Here is a 22344-nt window from a genome sequence, read left to right on the forward strand (position 1 = left end):
TGAGTCACTGTCACTGAGCCTGTGAGCCTAGGGTCCCTCCCCAACCTCACCCTCAGGGAGGACAGAACAAGATGACCTATGGCATGCTGCAGAACACCATGCCAGGCACTGTGGGTTTGGAGTCCTCTCGGGGACATGTCCATCGTTCACTAATTCGCTGGAGTTGAGCTGCTGAGAGCTAGGAAAGCTACTCTCCCCCCGATCCCAACATAGCCCTGCGGAAGACTAGACAAAAGAATGAAGCAACGCCATTTCTGCACTTTTTAGTTCAGAGAGGCACAGTCAAGGAAATGCATTTGAGGTCACTGTTCGATGTACTCGGAGTACTCATCTGGAAATAGTCTACTTGGAGCAGGGGGAGCTCAAGTGTGCATGGGAACGTTGTGGAGCCAGACCAGGAACAAAGGCGGCTTCAGAGGCCGTCTATGAGGACTTGGATGGGAGCAGGGGCAAGAACATCCACGGAAGAGAAGGAAGGAGCCTTGGTGTAAAGGAGAACCAGTTCCTCTCCACCCACCAATGCCCTCCCCATCCCCAGATGAATGAGGTAATAATACCTGTAGCTGGATGTGGTGGCTCAAGCTTGTAATCCCAGCATTTTGGGAGGCCAAGGCAGGTGGATCACCTGAGGACGGGAGTTCGAGACCAGCCTATCAACATGGAGAAACCCTGTCTCTACTAAAAATACAAAAATTAGTTGGGTGTAGTGGTGCATGCCTGTAATCCCAGCTACTTGGGAGGCTGAGGCAGGAGAATCACTTGAACCCGGGAGGCAGAGGTTGCGGTGAGCCAAGATCGTGCCATTGCACTCCAGCCTGGGCAACAAGAGCAAAACTCCATCTCAAAATAATAATAATAGTAATAATATCTGTGATGCAGTTGAATGCTTACTGTGTGCCAGGCACTATTTCAGGTGCTCTGCATGGATTATCTCAGGTGATGCTCTCAATAAATCCCGGATGAGGTATTTTCCCCTTACTTTATAGACAGAGAAACGGAGGCACAGAGAAGGAAGCGACAGTTAAAGCTGCGAAGAACCTAACAAATTTCAAGATTGTAAGTGCCTTTTCCCAGGATGCCAGCAAGTACTGAGGCAAGTATGATTGCCCTAGGTGCCAACTCTTATTTGCACTTAAGTTAACACATTTACTTCCTCCTTCTTTCCCCCTCATTTTTATTAACTCTGTTGCTTTTACAGCCTGTATTTTGAGCTGCGTCAAACCTTGTTGGAATAAAAAAGGACATTTCTAGGAGATCAGTCTTCAAGATTGGCCCCAGTTTCCCCAGAGTAGGAAGAGGCAGGAAGCCAGAGCACATGTTCTCTCCAGAAATAAAGTTGTTGCAGTGGCCTAACCATGTCTTAGAGTTACTGAAAACTCTGTTCTCTTGAGATTTCTCAAGAAAGGAAACCTATCTTGCAAGACAAAATCCACCTGTAGTCAATTCCTACAGGAAATAAATTCAAAATAATGTTCAAGCAAGGGCCACATGTCACCACCACCACTTTCCCACCGGCCTTGAATGTGGCTGTCCTCTCTGTGTCCAGACATTTCCCATTTCCCCCGACATCTGTGGCTCTGTCCTGGCAGGGTCCAAGGGATGCTTGGGATCCAGGTGGGGGAAGGGTGCTTTCAAGCACCCAGACAGCCAAGCCCTGATGTGGAGACTGGTTGAGACTGGTTGTGACTGGTCTCAGGCCAGCATCCAATGGCAAGAAAGCTGAGTTTTGGTTGTGCCAGACAAACTGGTGGGTCTATTTCCCCGCCAACACAGGAGTATGGTAGGTTGGTCCACCCTCTCTAGATTTTGCATGCCTCTGTCCTGGCTGCACAGGGCCTGGTCTCTTCCCTTTGGCTTTGAGTTCACACATGTGGGCGTGATATGGCATAGGAGCCAGACAGAGGGAACAGAAGCACAGTTCTTAGAGCTTGAAATGGTCCACGTGTCTCTGGAGCCAGCTTCTGGATAGCACAGCATCGCGAATACTTCTTTAGGAAGACGTCTCTGGTGAACTGGGACTTCACGTTTTCCCCAAGGCCCGGTTTTCTCAGCTCTTAAACAGGGAAGAAAGGCAACTTGCTGGAAACTCAGGAACTGTGTGTAATGAAGATCCTGCAGCAGAAAAGGAAGGGTCAGCTCGCTGCCCGCACAGTCCAGGATGTGTGGTTTTAGGCTGAGAAAGTGAGGGGGCAGCAGGACGTGAGTCATCCCCACAGTCATCCCAGGAGGAGGTAGAGGGTAACAGCATCTGGCTTTGTATGGCTTCCCTAGCCTTTCATTCATTCGTCTGTTCAGTCAACAAATAGCCTGCTATGGATCTAGTGGATCAACAAGATTGACCAGCCCATGCCTTTATGGGGCACAAACTCCTTCTTGCATTGAGTTTCACACTGAGGACTGGCCAAGAATACAACAGCCAAGGAGGCAAAGTTAATCTCTCCCTTCCCCCAACAGACCTGCCACTTCTGGACATGAACCACACACCTCATCTTCCAGTAGATCCTTATTTATCATTTGCTCTCTCTGCAGACCAGAGCACAGGAGACTGTGCCAGGCCACTCACTGCACAGTCCACTCCACCACTGCAGAGCCTCCTGCTCCCCAGCATTCCTCTTCCAGGGTCAGTGCCCCTCCCTTGTCTGATCCCTTCAGCAAGAGAAAGCTCCCCAACAAGACCCCCACAGAGCTTGCTGGGCACAAAAAGCTGAGTTTTCAGGGAGGGAGTAGGGCCTGGGGCTGCACCTCAGCTTTCCTGGTCCAGAAATTCAGGTGTTTGGGGCACTCAAAGACAGGCTTCTGCTATTGGGAACTGCCTCATGGGAGACAGGTTCTGAGCAGAACCCAGTTTCTTCATTTTCAGTGGGGAAGTCTATCTCCAATGATGGGACCCTCTTGCCCTCTGCCTAGAGCCTTCACTCCACCCCAGACCTGCCGAATGAGAATCTGCATTCTAACAAGATCCCCATATGATTCATAAGCATGCTGCAGTTTGGAAAGCAATCATAAGAATGACTCTTGTTACCTGGTAAGTCTAGAAACAATATGTTAACACATTCCGTTTCAGTCAGGTGTTCCAAAAACACCACTTTTTTCTATTTTAAGTCCTGTTTTTCTGAGCAAGCATTCCTACTGTTCTAGGTAAGGGATAGTTTAGCACATGGGCCCTGGGGCCAGACTATTAGAAATTAGAATCTTGTCTACCATTTACATGCTATGAGGTTGGGCAAATTGCTTAACTTCTCTGTGCCTCCCATTCCTCTGTAAAGTGGAGATAATAGGGTTGTTATGAGACTTAAATAAGTAAAATGCATAGCACTATCCCTGGCATTTAACAAGCATTTATTTGGATATTAATTGGGTTTGGGTATCCCCCAGTTTTGTTATTTTGTTTTTATTTATTTATTTATTTTTTGAGACGGAGTCTTGCTCCATCATCCAGGCTGGAGTGCAGTGGCACAATCTCAGCTCAATGCAACCTCTGCCTGCTAGGTTCAAGCAATTCTGCCACCTCAGCCTCCTGAGTAGCTGGCACTACGGGCTCCTGCCACCATGCCCGGCTAATTTTTGTAATTTTAGTAGAGACAGGGTTTCACCATGTTGTCCAGGCTGGTCTCAAACTCCTGACCTCAAGTGATCCACCTGCCTCAGCCTCCCAAGGTGTTCAGATTACAGGCTTGAGCCACGCTGCCCAACCCAAGCTGGTTGGGTGTTTTGTTTTGTTTTGTTTTGTTTTGTTTTGTCACAAGGCCTCACTCTGTTGCCCAGGCTGGAGTACAGTGGTGCAATCTCAGCTCGCTGCAGCCTTGACCTCCCAGGTTCAGGTGATCCTCCTTCCTCAGCCTCCCCAGTACCTGGTACTACAGTTGCATCCCACCACGAATGGCTAATTTTTGTATTTTTTGTAGAGACTGGGTTTCACCATGTTGCCCAGGCTGGTCTCGAACTCCAGGGCTCAAGCAATCCACCCATCTAGGCCTCACAAAGTGCTGAGATTACAGCCATAACCCACTGCACCCGGTCTAATTTTGTATATACCACCTTTACCATCTTTTAGGATGAAGTGCTTCTGTGGCTGGTCTCATCCATTTAGCACAGATTCTTGCCAGTTTTATTTTCCGAAAGTGATTTTCTTCCTGGGGGCAACTTACTGTTGCCCCAAAATATATCCATTTTAGGACTGTTCATTTATTCAACCATTCAGCACCTGCCACCTGCAGGGAATATGAAATTTTTAACTGTGCCCTTGAATACTGCCTCTACCTTTTGTTTTGTTTTTTCACTCCTCCCTCTCCACCCATTTACCTCTCCCTTTTTAATGATGGTTATAAAATCAAATGTTAATGCTGATTTGTAAAAACCATATATATATATATATGGTTATATATATGACTCACTCTCCTGTTTCCAGATACCTTCAAAGGCATTGTTTCATTTTATCTTCACATCCGTGTGATGTAGGCAGAGCAAGTATTTTTTTACTCTATCACAAGGAAATGAGGGTCTGAGAGCCTGCAGTCGGGCAAGTAGCAAGTTTTAGAGTAGGGCCTGGGTCCTGCACGAGGGGCCCTGGCGGGCAATGCATGAGAGACTCCAAGTCTACTATACTTCCCACCACCCTGTGTTAACTCCCCATTTAAGCCAGAGGAGTGACTTACAGGTATGGGGATAGGGATGGGACATTCAGGCCAGAGAAGGGAGAGAAAGGGACAAGGGAGAGAGTACTTCTTGCAGTGACTTCAATTGCAAATACCCTATTCCATTTTCCCCACTAGAATTCATATTTGTCAGACTTGTATTCTGATTATTTCACAATATATGGGCACCGAAACAACCAGACTAATAGGGGAAATAGTTTAGGGCAAGAGAAGCTCAAGATTTTTAAAAATTATTATAAAAATAATACATGCTTGCTGGGTGCAGTGGCTCATGCCTGTAATCCCAGCACTTTGGGAGGCCGAGGCAAGTGGATCACCTGAGGTCAGCAGTTCAAGGCCAGTCTGGCCAACATGGAGAAACCCCGTCTCTACTAAAAATACAAAAAATTAGCCAGACATGGTGGAGCATGCCTGTAATCTCAGCTACTCAGGGAGTCTGAGGCAGGAGAATTGCTTGAACTCAGGAGGCAGAGGTTGCATTGAGCCAAGACCGCACCATTGCACTCTAGCCTGGGTAACAAGAGCGAAACTCGGTATCAAAAAAAAAATTAGAAGAGCATGCCTGTAATCCCAACTACTCAGGAAGCTGAGGCATGAAAATCTCTTGAACCCAGGAAGTGGAAGTTGCAGTGAGCCGAGATCACATCATTGCACTCCAGCCTGGGAGACAAAATGAGACTCCATCTAAAAAAAAAAAAAAAAAAAAAGTGCTCATGTAAAAACTATACCATAGAGAAGAATATCCAGTGAAAAGTGCTCCTCCTTAGAATCTCAACTTTCTAGTCTAACCCCCCGACATAACTACTTTTAATCATTACTTGTAATATACACACACACATAGGTATTTTTACTATAATATATAGTATATACCTTTTTTCTTTTAATCAGATGAAATCATACCATGGGATTTCACAGCTTGTTCACGTCACTGCATATAGATCTTCTTGCATGCCTTCTTTTCTTGCCTGCAGTGGAATAGACCATTATAAAGCATGTCCTTATGCAAGTGGACTCTCTGGGTCATGGGCTCTGCAAATGTTTTCATTTTATATGATATTGCCAAATGTCCACCCAGCACATAAAAGAAAATGCCAGTTTCAAGGCTGGGGATGTTTTTTGATCCCCTTCTGATTACACATGGCTGGTGGCATCGTGGCCCATCCATATCTCCTTTACCAACATTAACCCCGGCTTTGGCATCTCTTTAACTCTCAGTAGAATGAAATCTTTGGACGCTGATCTTCAGCAGTGTGGCGTTTTCTTTGCCTTCTCTTTCCAACTCTGTAGTGGCCATTGATTAACAAGCCTGTCTCTCCCTTTCACTGGCCCTTTCCATTTAGACCCTGGCCTCTTTCCTTACTCCATCCTCCTCCCAAACTACGCTTTCTGGAACAGCCCCACAGGGCCCAACTGATGGGTGCCTCCTTCCCCAGGAGTGTGGGGTGTGTGGTTGGTTTTGTGGCGAGGTCATCCTCATGGTCACCTCCTTGCTTGTTGATGTTCCCTGCCATTGGCATGGTGGTTGTTATGGGATCAGTGTGGGTAACCAAACCCTGAAGAGACACAGCTTTGCTGTTAGGAATTTTAAATCTGTAGTTACTTACTGTCTCAGCAAAGGCTGGCTCATAATAGCTCTTGTTGCCAACGGTGTTGATGATGAAACCAGCCCTTGCCCTCACTTTCCAGTGGTTACCCACTTTCGCTTCCTGTCTGTCTGTTTATGCCTGGGCCAAAACAGGGACCACTCAGTGCCTCACTAATGTTTACAGCCCTCCAGATGATTTCTAGCCACCAGCTCTGATGGGCCCTGTGATGAAGGAAGAAGAGAAGAATCAGTAGCAAATGGGAAAAGGAATAATTGCTGTTGCTCTGGGTCCCAGCTCTGAGCTATGAATACCCTTGGCCATTCCCAGAGAGTGCCTCGTCCATCCAGGTGCCGGATTTCCACGCTGCCTAACCACAAGAATAAAGACCAAGGCCGGGGGGTACTGGGGCCAGGTGCAGGCTGGCAGGCCTGGCACACAATGGAGGGATAGGGGATGCAGCCTGTTGTGAAATCCAAGATTAGCATCTCCATCTACCCCGTCCACCTCATCTGCCTCTTTCTGTCTCATTTTCTCCTTTGTCCTCAGCAAATTCAGTACTTCCTTCTCACTGTCTCCATCCCTTTTGCCTCCAAACATCTGTGCCTTCCTTCTTGTTCTTACCCATCACTTCCACTGCCTGCTCCCTGAGATAGCAGTCTCTACCAGTCCACCTTCCTTCCCCTCCACCTGCTCTCCTCTACCCTGAAAGGTATTGACCCCTTCCACACCCCTGCTGAAGTTCTTATTGCCCCTTAGCTTCAGACGCCTCAGCCTCTTCTCAGCACTCTTTCTGAAACCTCTGCAATTGATAATGCTAATAGAGCACTTCTCTAGGACTGTCTTCTCCCCTGACACCTGTGTACACCCCACCTCTCCAGTTCCACAACAGTTTCCTTTTTCCTTATCCCCAGTATCTGTCCCTCCACATTTTTTTCAGGGGTTTCACCGAATCCATCCCTGCCCTAAATCACCACCTCCACATGCACTTTTCCACCAAGCCTCCATGTCTTGCCCCATAGCTCTCAATGCGAGCTGCATATCTCTTCTGTTAAATATAACATTTAAACCAAAATGTCTCAGCTTCTCACCTCCCACCCTGAGCAACCTCCCTCTCGTGATTCCCCTGCTTCAATAACCAGAGCTGCACCTCTCTTACGTACTCTGAAGCTTCAAGCCTGGTGTCCTTTGAATCCAACTTCCACACGGCATCAGTCTTTACATCCTCTGAGATTTCTCCCAAATCAGTGCCTCTCCCAAATCAGAGTTCCCCACTCTGCCACCTTTTCCAGATTATTGAGTCCTGGGTGGCCCAGTCCTGTACACTCTCCCCATGTGCCTTCATCATCACTCCCTTACGCAGACACCTCTCGGGGCCCTCTGTTTGTGGAATGGGGCCCAGCCATGCAGATTTTCTCCAGTCCACGCCTTTGTGTCCTTCCCCACTGGAGAACCTCCCTCTCACATGCTCATCCCAGGGCTGACTTCCCTCAGGCCATGTGCACCTCACCTCTATGCACCCCTTTATCATCTGTGGGAGAAGATCTCTTCTCTAAATTCAACTCAGAAATGCAGATGCCTGCCCCATGCATTGGGTCTGCCATTGTCCTCCCTCTTTGCCTGTATACTTGTTTTGTTTTCCCAGCAAAATCAGAAGCTCCTGGTGCGCCTTTGCATTTCTTCATGCCCTGCTAAGGTGGGGTTGGTAAATTCATAAACTAAGGGGCAAGGCCAGAATGCATATACAACAGGTAGACAAGAAGGACAGTGTTGGCTGCACAAAACCCATCTATAGATTGAATGGACCCGTGGGCTGCACCAGTTTGAGATCCTTAGCCAGGTGTCTGGCCCTATCAGTGAGTCCATGAATCCTTTGTGGTGGATGCCCCAGCGGCAGCAGTCAGTACCCAGTGTCTGGCAGACTGTTGGGGCGGATGACCTGATTTCCCTGGCCTGATGTAGAAGGAGCAGCCTGCCTCAGCAGGCCCAGAGGTGTCAGCTTCTCACTCCGTGGGCTGTGCTGCACCTGAAGTCAGGTGCTGCCACATGGCTCTGGCTTCCTGTGAGATCTAACCAGCAGTCGCTTTTCTCACTCATATACTAAGGAAAGAGTGGGCCTGCCCCTCCTCTACTCATGACCCACTCAAAGCTGCCCAGACCAAGTTTACCTGGAGTTTGTGGGGGTGATTTTGGCTGGGCAGCACCTTTATGCTCTGAAGCATTTGGGAGATGGGGATAGGGGTGGAGACAGAAGGACAAGAGGAGAAAGGCAGAGAGCAAGCTGCAGGGGGAAACAACGCCCTGGAAACCGGGGCCCTATTTTCACTCCTGTGGCCTGCCTTCCACCCCTACCCCTCCCACTGCCCCAGGCTGAGTCCACATGGCAGCCCTTGACACCTCTCAGGTGCTTCCCAGCCTCCAGTCTCACCCCACCCCACCCAAGCTATAGAGGCAGCAGGACTCAGCTGCTGAACCATGAGTTTCACAAAACCTTTCCCCACTGCAACTGCCTGCAAGACAAACTCCAGACCGTTCTGTCTGGCTGGAGCTTTCCATGACAGGGCCCTCCACTGTCTGTCCAGCTTTATTTTCCTCTGTTTCACCAGGGGAAAAATGTACTCTGCCCAGTCCAGCTTGTCACCACCACCTCCTGTGCACTGAGGCAAGTGGCCTCGCGTGGCTACCTTAGGAAGTTAACTTCTTCGGGAATGTGAGCTGCTCCCAAGTCTATCCCCTCATTCTCCTCCTGGCAGCAAGCCTGGGGAGTGGCATAGTTACCCTAATTCCACAGATGAGGAGAAAGGGGCCAGAAGAGTTCAGGTGTTTCTCAAGACCACAGCACGACAAGCAGGAAGGAGAGCTAGTCTCAACACAGGCCCTTTTTGCTCCATAGTTCAGGGTCTTCCCACGTAACTTTACTTGAAAGAAAATTGTAAGCTCCTGAGAATGTGGGCTAGGCTGTACTTTTTTTGTTTGGCAATGTGTACATGGGTGTCTTGGTTCATTCAGGTTGCTGTAACAGGTGGCCTGTAAGCAACAGAAATTCATTTCTCACAGGAAGGCTGGGAAGTCCAAGATCAAAACGCCAGCAGAATCAATGTGTGATCAGGGCCCGCTAGAAAGCGGTTCTGGTTCATAGACAGCTGGCTTCTCACTGTGTCCTCAAATGAAGGAAGGGGAGAGGAAGTTCTCTGGTGGCCTCTTTTATAAGGGCAGCAATCCCATTCATGAGGTCTCCACCCTCATGACTGCATCACCTCCCAAAGGCCGCACCTCCAATGTTATCATATTGGGAATTAGGTATCAACACGAATTTGAGGGAGACTTTTTTTTAACTTTTTTTTTTTAGACAGTGTTTCACTCTTGTTGCCCAGGCTGGAGTGCAATGGCATGATCTCAGCTCACTGCAGCCTCCACCTCCTGGGTTCAAGCGATTCTCCTGCCTCAGCCCCCCGAGTAGCTGGGATTACAGGTGCATGCCACCACACTCGGCTAATTTTTTGTATTTTTAGTAGAGACAGGGTTTCACCATGTTGGCCAGGCTGGTCTTGAAATCCTGACCTCAGGTGATCTGCCTGCCTTGGCCTCCCAAAGTGCTGGGATTACAGGAGTGAGCCACTGTGCCTGGCCACAAACATTCTATCTAGTGACATTTTATCTATTGCTCGTGGGTTACAACTACAATATGTAACAAAACAAAGCTAGGTAAATAAGAGGAACAGTCATGCATTTTCTTTGGTTTTGTTTTGTTTCTTTTTCTTCTTTTTTTTTTGAGACACTCTTGCTCTGTTGCCCAGGCTGGAGTGTAGTGGCACTATCTCTGCTCACTACAACCTCCTCCTCCCAGGTTCAAGTGATTCTCCTGCCTCAGCCTCCCAAGTAGCTGGGACTGCAGGCATGTGCAACCACGCCCGGCTTATTTATTTATTTATTTATTTATTTTGAGTTGGATCCTCGCTCTGTCACCCAAGCTGGAGTGCAATGGCGTGATCTCGGCTTACTGCAACCTCCGCCTCCTGGGTTCAAGCAATTCTCATGCCTCAGCCTCCCTAGTAGCTGTGATTACAGGCGCTTGCCACCACCTTCAGCCTATTTTCTTAATTTCTTTCTTTCTTTTTTTTTTTCTTTTTGAGACAGAGTCTCGCTCCGTCACCCAGGCTGGAGTGCAGTGGTGTGATCTTGGCTCACTGCAACCCCCTCCTCCCAGGTTCAAGCGATTCTCCTGCGTCAGCCTCCCGAGTAGCTGGGACTATTAATTTCTTAAGTGGTGACCGGGCGCGGTGGCTCGTGCCTGTAATCCCAGCACTTTGGGAGGCCGAGGTGGGCAAATCATGAGGTCAGGAAATCGAGACCATCCTGGCCAACATGGTAAAACCCCATCTCTACTAAAAATACAAAAATTAGCTGGGTGTGGTAGTGCACCTCTGTAGTCCCAGCTACTCAGGAGAGTAGGACTCTCCAGCTGAGGCAGGAGAATCGCTTGAACCCGGGAGGCAGAGGCTGCAGCTAGCTGAGATCATGTCACTGCACTCCAGCCTGGGTGACAGAGTGAGACTCTGTCTCAAACAAACAACCAAAAAATTTATTAAGTGGTGACGTTTCTATACAAAGTGAAGAGATAACCGAGTTCTGTAATTGAATTACATCACTGCTCCCTGCACTTCTGCTCCACCGCGGTATGCCCTGGCCTGCCTCTCCCTGCTGTGGCTCCAGAGCCAGTGGTGACCCCCTGCCCAGGCAACAACAGGGAAGAGATGGGCACCTCTAGACCCCAAGATGCAACAATTCCTCTCCTCCCATTCACACCTCTTTTTGGCCAGCATTTCCCTGGCCGGGCTCCCTCCAGCAGCTCAGTTGAAGAGCTAGCCACCTAAAAAAGATTTGCATTACAGTACAGTGTGACAAGAGCCATCATACAGCTGTGCACACAATATCGCTGGGGTACCAGGCGGAGTCTGGGGAATCTTTGTGGGGTAGGGACAGGTGTGTTAAAGGAGTAAAGGAAAGATATAAAGCACCGAACAGGAAAGCTGCAAAGAGCAGGCCCTAGGAGCTTGAAGTCCATCATCGTCAGTAAGCCCCGCCTTAGCTTCTACTTCTTAATGAGGCCAGACTCTCTCAGTCTGCAGATCACAGCAAGCGGAAGCCCTCATTTGTTTATAGTTTAATCCTAACCTGATCCTAGCTTGGAAGCAAAGCTTCTCTCACTTTAGCAATGACAGTTTCTCCATACACTTTAGGACCATGGCTTTCCACCTACAAGTCCCCACAAGCACTTTTTAAAAAATGAAATTAAAGAAAATATCAGAGTGCATCCAACAGAGTAGGTATTATTTCATGAAACTTTTGATTCAGTGACGTGTGTGTATGAGTCTGGGTGGTAATGTCAGATGTATTTCTTACTGAGGTTTTAAAAGTTAAACTTTAAACGTTTAAAGGAAAACATCCATTCATCAAATATTAAGTATGATCAGAAACTGTATCTTGTTCTAGGGTAAAGAAAAGAGCAAGACTTGGCTCCTTCACTTAGGAAGCTGTGAATCTGGGGGCGAAAAGACAACATACCACCAGGACAGGATGTGAAAACCACACTGACAAAGTGGCGTCAGAGTGCCTGGAGTTGGGAGGAGGAGCCACCACCTTCCAGGGACCCCAGTGCCCCTGGAGGAGGTGGTGTGTGGGCTGTTCCTGAAGCGGGCTGCAGGAGAAAGCGTGTTCTCGGAGGGGATGGGGGCCTGGACGGACAGCTGTAGCCTGGTGTGGGAATCCACGGCAAGGGGCTGCTGGACAAGGCTTGGGCAGAGGTGCCAGGAGGGACACAGGGGCAATGATGACAGGGAGGAAACGATCAAAGCAGACCAGATATTGACTTTATCCTGTGGGAGATGTGGGAGATATATATGTATACACACACACACAGACACACACACACACACACACACACACACACACACACACACACACACACACAGTGGCATGATCTCAGCTCACTACAACCTCCGCCTTCCGGATTCAAGCGATTCTCCTGCCTCAGCCTCTCCTGAGTAGCTGGGATTGCAGGCACCTGCCACCATACCCGGCTAATTTTTGTACTTTTAGTAGAGACAGGGTTTCACCATGTTGGCCAGGCAGATCAGACATGTGGGATATTTTTTGTTGTTTCAAAAGGGGATGACAATGGGAGGCAGCGACTTGAGGGCCAAATGTTGCATTTGTCCTCGTTTCAAGGATTTTTCGGGTTTATCTGAACATTCGTCCTGATTAAAACTTAGGATACAGTGAAGCAGTGGTCTGATAGGAATTCTCCATGTTTTCATTTTGTTCATGTTTCCTCCTTGCCCTCCAGCTAGACCCAGCGTTGGTATGTGGCCACCTTCCTTTCCCACAAAGCCTTTTTGCTTTCCTATTTTTTCTCATTATCCCCACTGAGCACCAACTCCAGCTGCGGAAGGGACCCAGAGGGGGAGCAGTGTTTTCTTCTAACACCTCTCCTCACCCCTGGGGGCTACAGGCAAGCTGGCTTTAGAAAGAGACAGCAGGGCTGAGAACTTGCTTTTCAGCTCAGCAAACAGGGAGTGGCCTAGAAAGTAGAGACAGAAGAGAAAAGCAAAAACAACCAAAGGAGCAAACGTTTTGTGCAAAAACATTTTTTAGTCGCAGATCCAGAATATAGAGTCTGCCTTCTCCTAGGTAATCTCTTGGAGCCCAGTAATTGAAAGGGGCAGCAACTATCCAATATCTAAATGTAGCTGTCTAAGGGCTAAAGTTAGGGACTGGAATTTACCAACCTCACCCCAGCCTCATTGTGGACATCTTCCTTCCATGACGTTCGCCTTGATTTGGAACTCTTATATTAAGAGTCATCCAGCAGCGTGATGGACGTCCTTCTGTGTTGTTCATTCCTATGCAGAAGCTGGCCTCCTTTGCTCTTAACACACAAAGCCCCTTTTAACCCTTTGCTCCAAGTGTCTTCTGCTGTCTGGAATTCTCTGGCTCCTTTTCTATACCTACCTAAAATCCCATATCCTCCAGGAAAGCAGCCCACACAGAGTGCCCAGAATTCCTAAAATCTTTTTGGTCTTTAAATCTTTTTGTTTTGTTTTGTTTTTGAGACAGAGTCTCGCACTGTTACCAGGGCTGGAGTGCAGTGGTGCGATCTTGGCTCACTGCAACTTCCACCACCTGGGTTCAAGAGATTCTCTTGCCTCAGCCTCCCGAGTAGCTGGGATTACAGGCACCCGCCATCATACCCAGCTCATTTTTTGTATTTTTAGTAGAAACAGCATTTCACCATGTTGGCCAGACTGGTCTCGAACTCCTGACCTCGTGATCCACCCACCTCAGCCTCCCAAAGTGCTGGAATTATAGGCGTGAGCCACCATGCCCGGCTTGGTCTTTAAATCTTTATGAATGATAAAGGAATTATTCATTCCCTTATGTATAACCTCAGGATGTTAAATGTTTGTCACTGAGATGTTAAGTGGTGTAGATTCTTGGAACTCAGAGACACTAAATCATCCTTCTGTGCCTGGCTCAGAGCTGAGGATGTAATAGGATTTCAGAATTGAGATCTAATATAAATCTGGTGCAAAACCTGAGTTCAAGTCCCTGGGAGCTTGGGAGCTTCCTTTGCCTCCTTCCTAAAGGGCAATTCCCCTTTTGTAAAACTAGACTAGTCATCGTACCTACCATTTAGGGATGTTGCAAGGGTTAAACTAGAAAATGTTTAACCTGTTGCTGGGATTAATTATTTTTACTACAAAGTGGTAAGATAGAAGTCAAAGGGTACATTTTATTTGCTTGTTTCTGTTTGTGTTCAACTTTAGCGTTTTCCCCATCCTTGTGAGTTTTATTTGTATTTATTTTTGAGATGTGAAATATTAAAATTATTTTAAAAGTCAGGTCAGAACAAAAAGAGGACCGGGTGTGGTAGCTCACACCTGTAATCCCAGCACTTTGGGAGATGGAGGCAGGAGGATAGCTTGAGCCCAGGAGTTCAAGACCAGCTGGGCAACATAAGGAACCCACATCTCTGCTAAAAATAAAATAAACAAAAAGAGATATTCCTAGAAGTCTCATTCCCCCTCATTCCCTTTATTTCCATCCTGTTCCTACCATGCCCTGCAGGTAGCTAATCTCATCCATCTCTGTTTTTTTTCTTTTTCTGTTTCTTTTTCCTTGAACAAATAGGTAAATGTGGCCAGGCGTGGTGGCTCACGCCTGTAATCCCAGCACTTTGGGAGGCCGAGGCAGGTGGATCATGAGGCCAGGAGATCGAGACCATCCTGGCTAACACAGTGAAACCCTATCTCCACTAAAAATACAAAAAATTAGCCAGGCATGGTGGCGGGCACCTATAGTCCCGGCTACTCTGGAGGCTGGGTCAGGAGAATGGCGTGAACCCGGGAGGCGGAGCTTGAAGTGAGCCGAGATCACACCACGGCACTCCAGCCTGGGCAACAGAGCGAGACTCCGTCTCAAAAAAAAAAAAAAAGGTAAATGTTCTGTTTCCTCCTCTCAAAGGTATACTTGAGACCATGTCCTTTCGAGACCAGTTTTTCAGGACTCTGGCCATCTTTTGCGCCTGTTGGTTGGGAGGTTGGGAGGTGCTAGGCGGGCAGGAGCTCTGTGACAGTGGCCTTAGTTGTGTCCTAATCCTCCCCTCATTCTTCACATGACTAGCTGTATCATAAATACTTACCCCAGGTCCCAAAGGTGTCTCTATGATTGGTAATGGGGCCACAACCCAGTTCCTGCTACCCAGGAGACTGAGGTTCAGGTTTCCTGCCCTAGTGAAGCATCCCCACCAAGCTCAGCATGGCCTGCTGATTCTCCTGGAGATGGAGGTAATGCAGGTACAAGCTTGGATTTCTGAAGAACCACTCTTGGTGCTTGCAGAGCCACGACAAGTACCGGCCACACTCCTGCAACCTTCACACCTTATGAGAAAACAGCACTTTATGCTTCTAATCTGTATATATATATATATATATTTTTTAATGAGATCTGAAGAATCAAGGCCAAAAGACCCCTGGGTGTTTCTCTGTAGGACCTCATTTTAAGGAGGGAAAAACCTGAGTAAATTAAAGTTCGCAGCCCTAGGGCGGTGGCCCAAAGCAGTGGAGGCCCACCGCTGGAGGTATTCATTGGAAAAAGCAGTGGGAGTGGAGAATTCTGTCTCGGAGTAAGCTGTCCACAAGTCTGCTCGGAGGCTCTGACTCACTCTGAGGAAAAGGAGTGCCCTGTATTCTGGAGGAGGCTGCTTTCTCCAAATAGGAGATCTGTGGCCAAGGAAGGAAATGAAGCAATCCAAGACTGATCAGCAGCCGTAGGGCAGGCAGAGCTAGACGTCCACACCACCCCCAACTCTTTCTGTTAATATTTGCCCTGTGCCCCCAAGGAACAAACAGCACTAAAGAACTGGATTCTGGTGAGAAAGCAATCAGGCCCTATCTTGGGCCCTCTCTGGACCTTCGTTTGCCCATCTCGAAGGTTAAGGGGTGAACTGGACAGGGAGGAAACTAGCAGCCAACTCATGTCCCACCTCAGCCTATGGCTGCATTTTATCTTACTCACAGAACAATTCGTTAGGTGCCTTTGCACAAGGCTTTCTCCAGTTCGGCATAGCCACTACCATTTCCTGCCATCTTACCCTAAGTCAGCTTCACAAATTCAGGCTCCCTGCCTGCCCTTTGAAGTTATTTGAAATGGCAACTCCAGCACTAGCAGCAACCAAGTCCCTTCCAGCTCTGGGGTCCCCCCCGAGGATTCTATGCCTCAGAGAAACAGTGAGCAGAAGCAGGGTGAGCAGGCTGCTCCGGGATGAGAAGGAGATGATTCTTAGTCTCGGGATGCTACAGAGGGTGAGTGTGGCAGCATGCCAGGGCTGAGCATCTGCCAGGCAGCACCATCACGGCTTAGGGAGAACTCAAAACAGCCATTTTTTTACAGCCTCCTGGTGCATCCTGTTTCTCTGGTGCTGCTGCCACCAGCAAGTGGGCACCATGCCCGCCCTGCAGTGGGCAGTGAGGGGGCTAGGTGCCCATCTGTCCCGTCTCCTAAGCAGGTGCTGGGAAGATGGCGCCTGAGCTCAGGCTGCCCTCTGCTGGGTGAGCACAGAAGCTGCTGTGGGGTCTGAGACCACAGAAAATCCCACAGGGGAAGGAGGCACCCTCTGTCAGATTCTCCACATTTGTGAGGTGGGAATGGCTTGATTGTGGGCTGCTGCATCCCTGCCACGTTCCAAAGAAGACTCAGTCTCTAGGAAGGTAGTCTCAGGTCCTGTAAGTCTGCGTTTAATCAAAATCCCTTTATTTATTTATTTTTTTGAGACAGAATCTCTCTCTGTCACCCAGGCTGGAGTGTAGTGGTGTAATTTCAGCTCACTGCAACCTCCGCCTCCTGGGTTCAAGTGATTCTTCTGCCTCAGCCTCCCAAGTAGCTGGGACTACAGGCGCCAGGCACCATGCCCAGCTAATTTTTGTGTTTTTCCTAGAGACAGGGTTTTACCACGTTGGCCAGGCTGGTTTTGAACTCCTGACCTCAGGCAATCTGCCAATATCAGCCTCCCAAAGTGCTGGGATTATAGGCCTGAGCCACCGTGCCTGGCCCCAAAATCCCTTTTCGGACATAGGGCCTAACACAACGATGTGCTCAGTAAATATATATTGAATAAATAACTAGGCCAGCGGTTACCTACGGTAGAAACTGCTTCTGTCTTGTTTGGCAGGGCAACTTTATTGTTTTTCTTCCTCAACTTCCTCTAACAGGCGCTAACCCCTGATGTCTACTCGGGGTCCTGCCTGGCTCTCCCAATTCCAAGCTGGTGCTCTGGCCTGGGCATCTTCCTCTGGGCTCCCCAGGGCATGGCTTCTCCTAGTTCCTCAGCCCCAAGCCAGGTTCCTGATGAGATGAGCACAAATCCCCCTTTTCTCTCATCATTTCCTTCTGCCTTCCCTTTGAACACCTGGATTCTCGTTCCACCTTGAGCTCACTGGGCTTAGAGATATTCTCTCCTTCCTGAGGCAGCCACAGGGTGTTTCTAGCCCACTTCACTATTAACTGTTGTTGCGTGACACATGGACACGTGTTCATGGGGTGGGTGGGCAGCAGGAAGGGCTGGGAACTTCTGGTTTCTAGGAGGGAACTCTGGGGCCCCCCTAGGGTTGTCCTGGGATAGGACCAGGCCCAATTTGGGGCTGGAGTAGGGCTGCGTGGGACTGAGCTGAATGCCCCATCAAAGATGAACTTTTCTTCAAGCATATTTCAGGTGTTCTCACTTAGCCGTACACAATGATCTCACCAGATTGGGGAGGGGGGGGAATGGGGCTCCCTCAGGTTTTTCCTATTATACCTATTTGTCTTCCAATTTATATTTCCTACTCAACAATAGAGATCTGTTTTTGATTAGCTAGATAAGATACATAAGAAAAATTAGGCCGGGCGCTATGGCTCACACCTGTAATCCCAGCACTTTGGGAGGCCAAGGTGGGTGGATCACAAGGTCAAGAGTTCAAGACCAGCTTGGCCAACATGGCGAAACCCCCGTCCCTACTAAAAATACAAAAGTGAGCCGGGCATGGTGATGCATGCCTGTAATTCCAGCTACTCGGGAGGCCGAGACAGGAGAATTGCTTGAACCCAGGAGGCAGAGGTTGCAGTGAGCCAAAATTGCGCCAGTGCACTCCAGCCTGGGTGACACAGCAAGACTCCATCTCAAAAAAAAAAAAGGAAAAATTCAAAGGGCTATAGAGTCAGTAAAAAGTTATAGTTGCCCCCACCCGTTCCCCCATTTCCCTTGCCCAAAGACAGTCTGCTGCCATTTTCTTGTGGATCCTTCTAGAAACAATATCATGAACATAGTTATATGTATATAGGCATGCATTCAGTCAGTATTTGAACACCTGCTATGATTCAGATACTGTTCTTCTATAAAACATATAAAAATCCTTGTTCTAGAGAACCTACATTCTAACAGGAGGCAAGGAGTCAGAGAATAAATGAGGTAAATCAAATATATGACATGTTAGATGTTGACACATGCAATGGAAAAAACTTATACACAGGGTAGGTGAGTTGGGGTGTGGTCCTGAGTGCCTTTCCCTTGGGCTGCCTCTCCTCACCCTGAGAAACCTGGGGCGGCACAGCTGGTGCAGCTCTCAATTCTGGTTTCTCACACGCAGGAACCCCACCCTGCCCTGGTGAGTCACCCCTTCACTTGGCTTCCTGATGTTGGAGGGCAGGCCTCCCTCACTGCCTCAAGGCTGTTCATCATCTTCAGCTTATATCCTGGGTCAACGTTGATGACTACTTTGCTGGCTTTAATTAAGTGGTCTATGGGCCAGGAGAATAAGGATCAACATCATCTGGGGACTTGTCAGAAATGCAAATTCTCAGGCCCCACCCCAATACTACTGGATCAGAAACTCTAGGTTGGGGTCCAGCAATCTGCGTGGTTTTTGTTTTAGTTGTTGTTATTGTTTTCGAGACAGGGTCTTGCTATGCCGCCCAGGCTGGAGTGCAGTGGCTATTCACAGGCACAATCATAGCATGCTGTATGTAGCCTCAAACTCCGGGGCTCAAAAGATCCTTCTGCCTCAGCCTCCCAAGTAGCTAGGACTACAGGCGCACCATACTGCGCCCAGCTGAGCAAGCTGTGTTTTAAAAAGCCTTCCGGGTAGCTCTGATGCGTGATAAAGCTTTGACGAACCTCTGCTCTGCGGAAATGCCTTACCATCTCACATGCCTACCAGCTGTGGTCATAAGCACACATTTTATATAATCGTACCAAGTTTTGAAAGATCTTTTCCAAGTTAAATCCTAGACAGGTGTACAAATTATATGTTAAGAAGTAACAGATAAATCTTACAGCCCAATTATTTGAAAATAAGAATCAAGTCATTCGAGTCTGGGCCTTCAAAATTTGACATCTAAGAATATTCATAGAAAATTGACTTGGTCCTAAATTCTTATCCCTAAATCCTGTTTTTTTTTAAATTAAAAAAAATATATATTTTTCTGAGTCAGCGTCTCGCTCTGTCACCCAGACCGGGGTGCAATGGCACGATCTCAGCTCACTGCAACCTCTGCCTCCTGGGTTCAAGCAATTCTCCTCGCACCTCAACCTTTTGAGTAGCTGGGATTACAGGCGCCCACCACCATGCTCAGCTAATTTTTGTATTTTTAGTAGAGATGGGGTTTCACCATACTGGCCAGGCTGATCTCGAACTCCTGACCTCATGATCTGCCCGCCTAGGCCTCCCCAAGTGCTGGGATTACAGGTGTGAACCACTGCACCCAGCCCCAAATCCTGTTATTTAAAAGATGACAAAATTTGAGCCTAGGCCACATAACAAGACCCCATCTCTACAAAATTTTTTAAAGAAATAGCCAGGTGGCTGGGCGTGGTGCCTCACCCTGTAATCCCAGTACTTTGGGAGGCCGAGGTGGGTGGATTACGAGGTCAGGAGTTCAAGACCAGCCTGGCCAATATATTAAAAATACAAAAATTAGCTGGGCATGGTGGCACATGCCTGTAGTCCCAGCTGCTTGGGAGGTTGAGGCAGGAGAATCACTTAAACCCGGGAAATGGAGGTTGCAGTGAGCCGAGATCATGCCACTGCACTCCAGCCTGGGTGACAGAGTGAGACTCCATCTCAAAAAAAAAAAAAAGAAAAAAGAAATAGTAAGGCATGGTGGTGCATGCCTATAGTCCCAGCTACTCAGAAAGCTGAGGCAGGAAAATCACTTGAGCCCAGAGGTTTAAGCCTTCAGTGAGCTACGATTGCCACTGCATTCCATCCTGGGCAACAAAGAGAGTCTCTGTCTCTACTTAAAAAAAAAAAAAAGAAAGAAAAGAAAAAATTTGGAAATAAATGAAATTAAAAGTGCATAAAATATAAGTTATTAAAATATTGCTAAATAGTAATAGATAATTTATCTTCCTCTTTACACTCTGCAGAAGAAATGGTGAATGGTACTTATTAGGCAATGTGTAAAGCACTTGACGTGTGTAATCTTATCACATCAGCACAAATGACACACGATCCAAAGAACATTTTTGGCTCCAACTTACAGATGAGTAAGCAGGCTCAGGGAGGATCTTTCCTGATAGACATTTAGCAGCAGAGAGGGCCAGGAATTGGGTTCTGTAATCTCAGTTTGTGCTCATTTTACTGGAAGCCACATGTGTAGATGCTGGTATTAACTGAGCCTAATCCCTGGAATCTCTATGGTCAATTGGAGAGAGGCTTAGGGCGGTCAGGGGATAGATAGGTCTTGGCCAGAGTCCACCTCACAGTGGGTCAGGTAGGATCCCAGGCACACCGTGTGGCTATTTTGCCAGGCTTGCTGTCCTTATCCGAGGAATGTGTTCTGTCATAGTGGGAATGCCCAATTAGAATCCTTGAAAGGGCCACCTACAACCAAGATAATAACCTAAAAACAATTCTGTGGAGGAAGACGCGGTCGTAGGTGCTGAGGATTTCTGGTCTGCACGCTCCTGCTCCTGACTTACTGCTGTTCGCTCTTGCCGAGGAACAAGTCGGTCAGGAAGCCGCGCAGCAACCATGGCTTTTAAGGATACCGGAAAAACACCAGTGGAGCCAGAGGTGGCAATTCACCGAATTCGAATCACCCTAACAAGCCGCAACGTAAAATCCCTGGAAAAGGTGTGTGCTGACTTGATCAGAGGCGCAAAGGAAAAGACTCTCAAAGTGAAAGGACCAGTTCAAATGCCTACCAAAACTTTGAGAATCACTACAAGAAAAACTCCTTGTGGTGAAGATTCTAAGATGTGGGATCGTTTCCAGATGAGAATTCACAAGTGACTCATTGACTTGCACAGTCCTTCTGAGATTGTTAAGCAGATTACTTCCATCAGTATTGAGCCAGGACTTGAGGTGGAAGTCACCATTGCAGATGCTTAAGTCAACTATTTTAATAAATTGATTACAAGTTCTTAAAAAAAAAAAAAAATTCTGTGCCTGAGGACATTGCAGAAATTAGTTCCATAAAGATTTGAAAGATGCAGGGCTACTGATTTCCGTAACACCACTATTACCTCACCTATTTGGTCAGTACAAGAGGCAAATGCTGGTGGGGAATGAAGGTGGATTAACACAAACATGTTCATGGGTTTGCTTATCCCGCCCACAGCACTTCCTCCAGCACCATATATTCATAGATTTACAAATGCTTATTCAATTGCAATGATGTCTTACGTACAAATTATTTGTCCATGGGCATGTTTTCATGATAAAAGATGTTAAGCTATGGGCCACGGCTATGGAGTTCCTGCTTACTACATGCCACATATCCTAGCAGCAGGCAGCTTCACAGAAGGTAGTGGCAAGACCTGCTGCAGGCTTAATTATGGTGGCAGTGTGCGCTCCACATCTATGACTTTACAACGTGTAGTGAACCTTTGGATACCTCTCAGAATTTCCCATCAGGACTTAAGCAGTCATTCCATGAGCTGCTAGAGTATGGACTGCTAATGATTCACAGGTGAAACCTCTTCCAAGAATGTCCTTGGCCCACAGAACAGTCTTACCCAAGGTCTTGCACCCTTCCCAGTGTAGGGGCACACAGCCTGTTCTAAGGATATGTAATACTTCTGTCCATAATGGCAAGTGATGTTGCCATTGGAAAAATGCTACAATGAAAACAGCATTAGTGGGATGAGAGCACATCCAGGACCCACTGGGCTCCCTGAGCCCAGCCATGTGATGTAGATGAAGCAGTACAGGTGGGGAAAAGACCACTGCACTGAGGAAAAGAGCTGGCAGAGGCCAGCATGCTTAAGAACAGCGTCCAGGTCAGGCACAGTGGCTCATGCCTGTAATCACAGCACTTTGGGAGGCCAAGGCAGGCAGATCACGAGGTCAAGAGATCAAGATCATCCTGGCCACATGGTGAAACCCCATCTCTACTAAAAATACAAAAATTAGCTGGGCACTGTGGCATGTGCCTGTAGTCCCAGCTACTCAGGAGGCCGAGGCAGGAGAATCGCTTGAACCCGGGAGCTGGAGGTCGCAGTGAGCCAAGATCGAGTCCCTGCACTCCAGCCTGGCATCAGAGTGAGACTCCATCTTAAAAAAAAAAAA

The 22344-nt window shown here is 47.9% G+C and overlaps 1 pseudogene; it reads left to right on the top strand.

Annotated features, from left to right (window-relative positions):
• Nucleotides 1-20805: 20805 nt before the first annotated feature.
• On the top strand, nucleotides 20806-21214 carry LOC100586010 (annotated as a pseudogene).
• The last annotated feature ends 1130 nt before the right edge of the window (nucleotides 21215-22344 follow it).

This window comes from Nomascus leucogenys, chromosome 14 (assembly GCF_006542625.1).
Source record: "Nomascus leucogenys isolate Asia chromosome 14, Asia_NLE_v1, whole genome shotgun sequence".
In the NCBI taxonomy this organism is placed as follows: Eukaryota; Metazoa; Chordata; class Mammalia; order Primates; family Hylobatidae; genus Nomascus; species Nomascus leucogenys.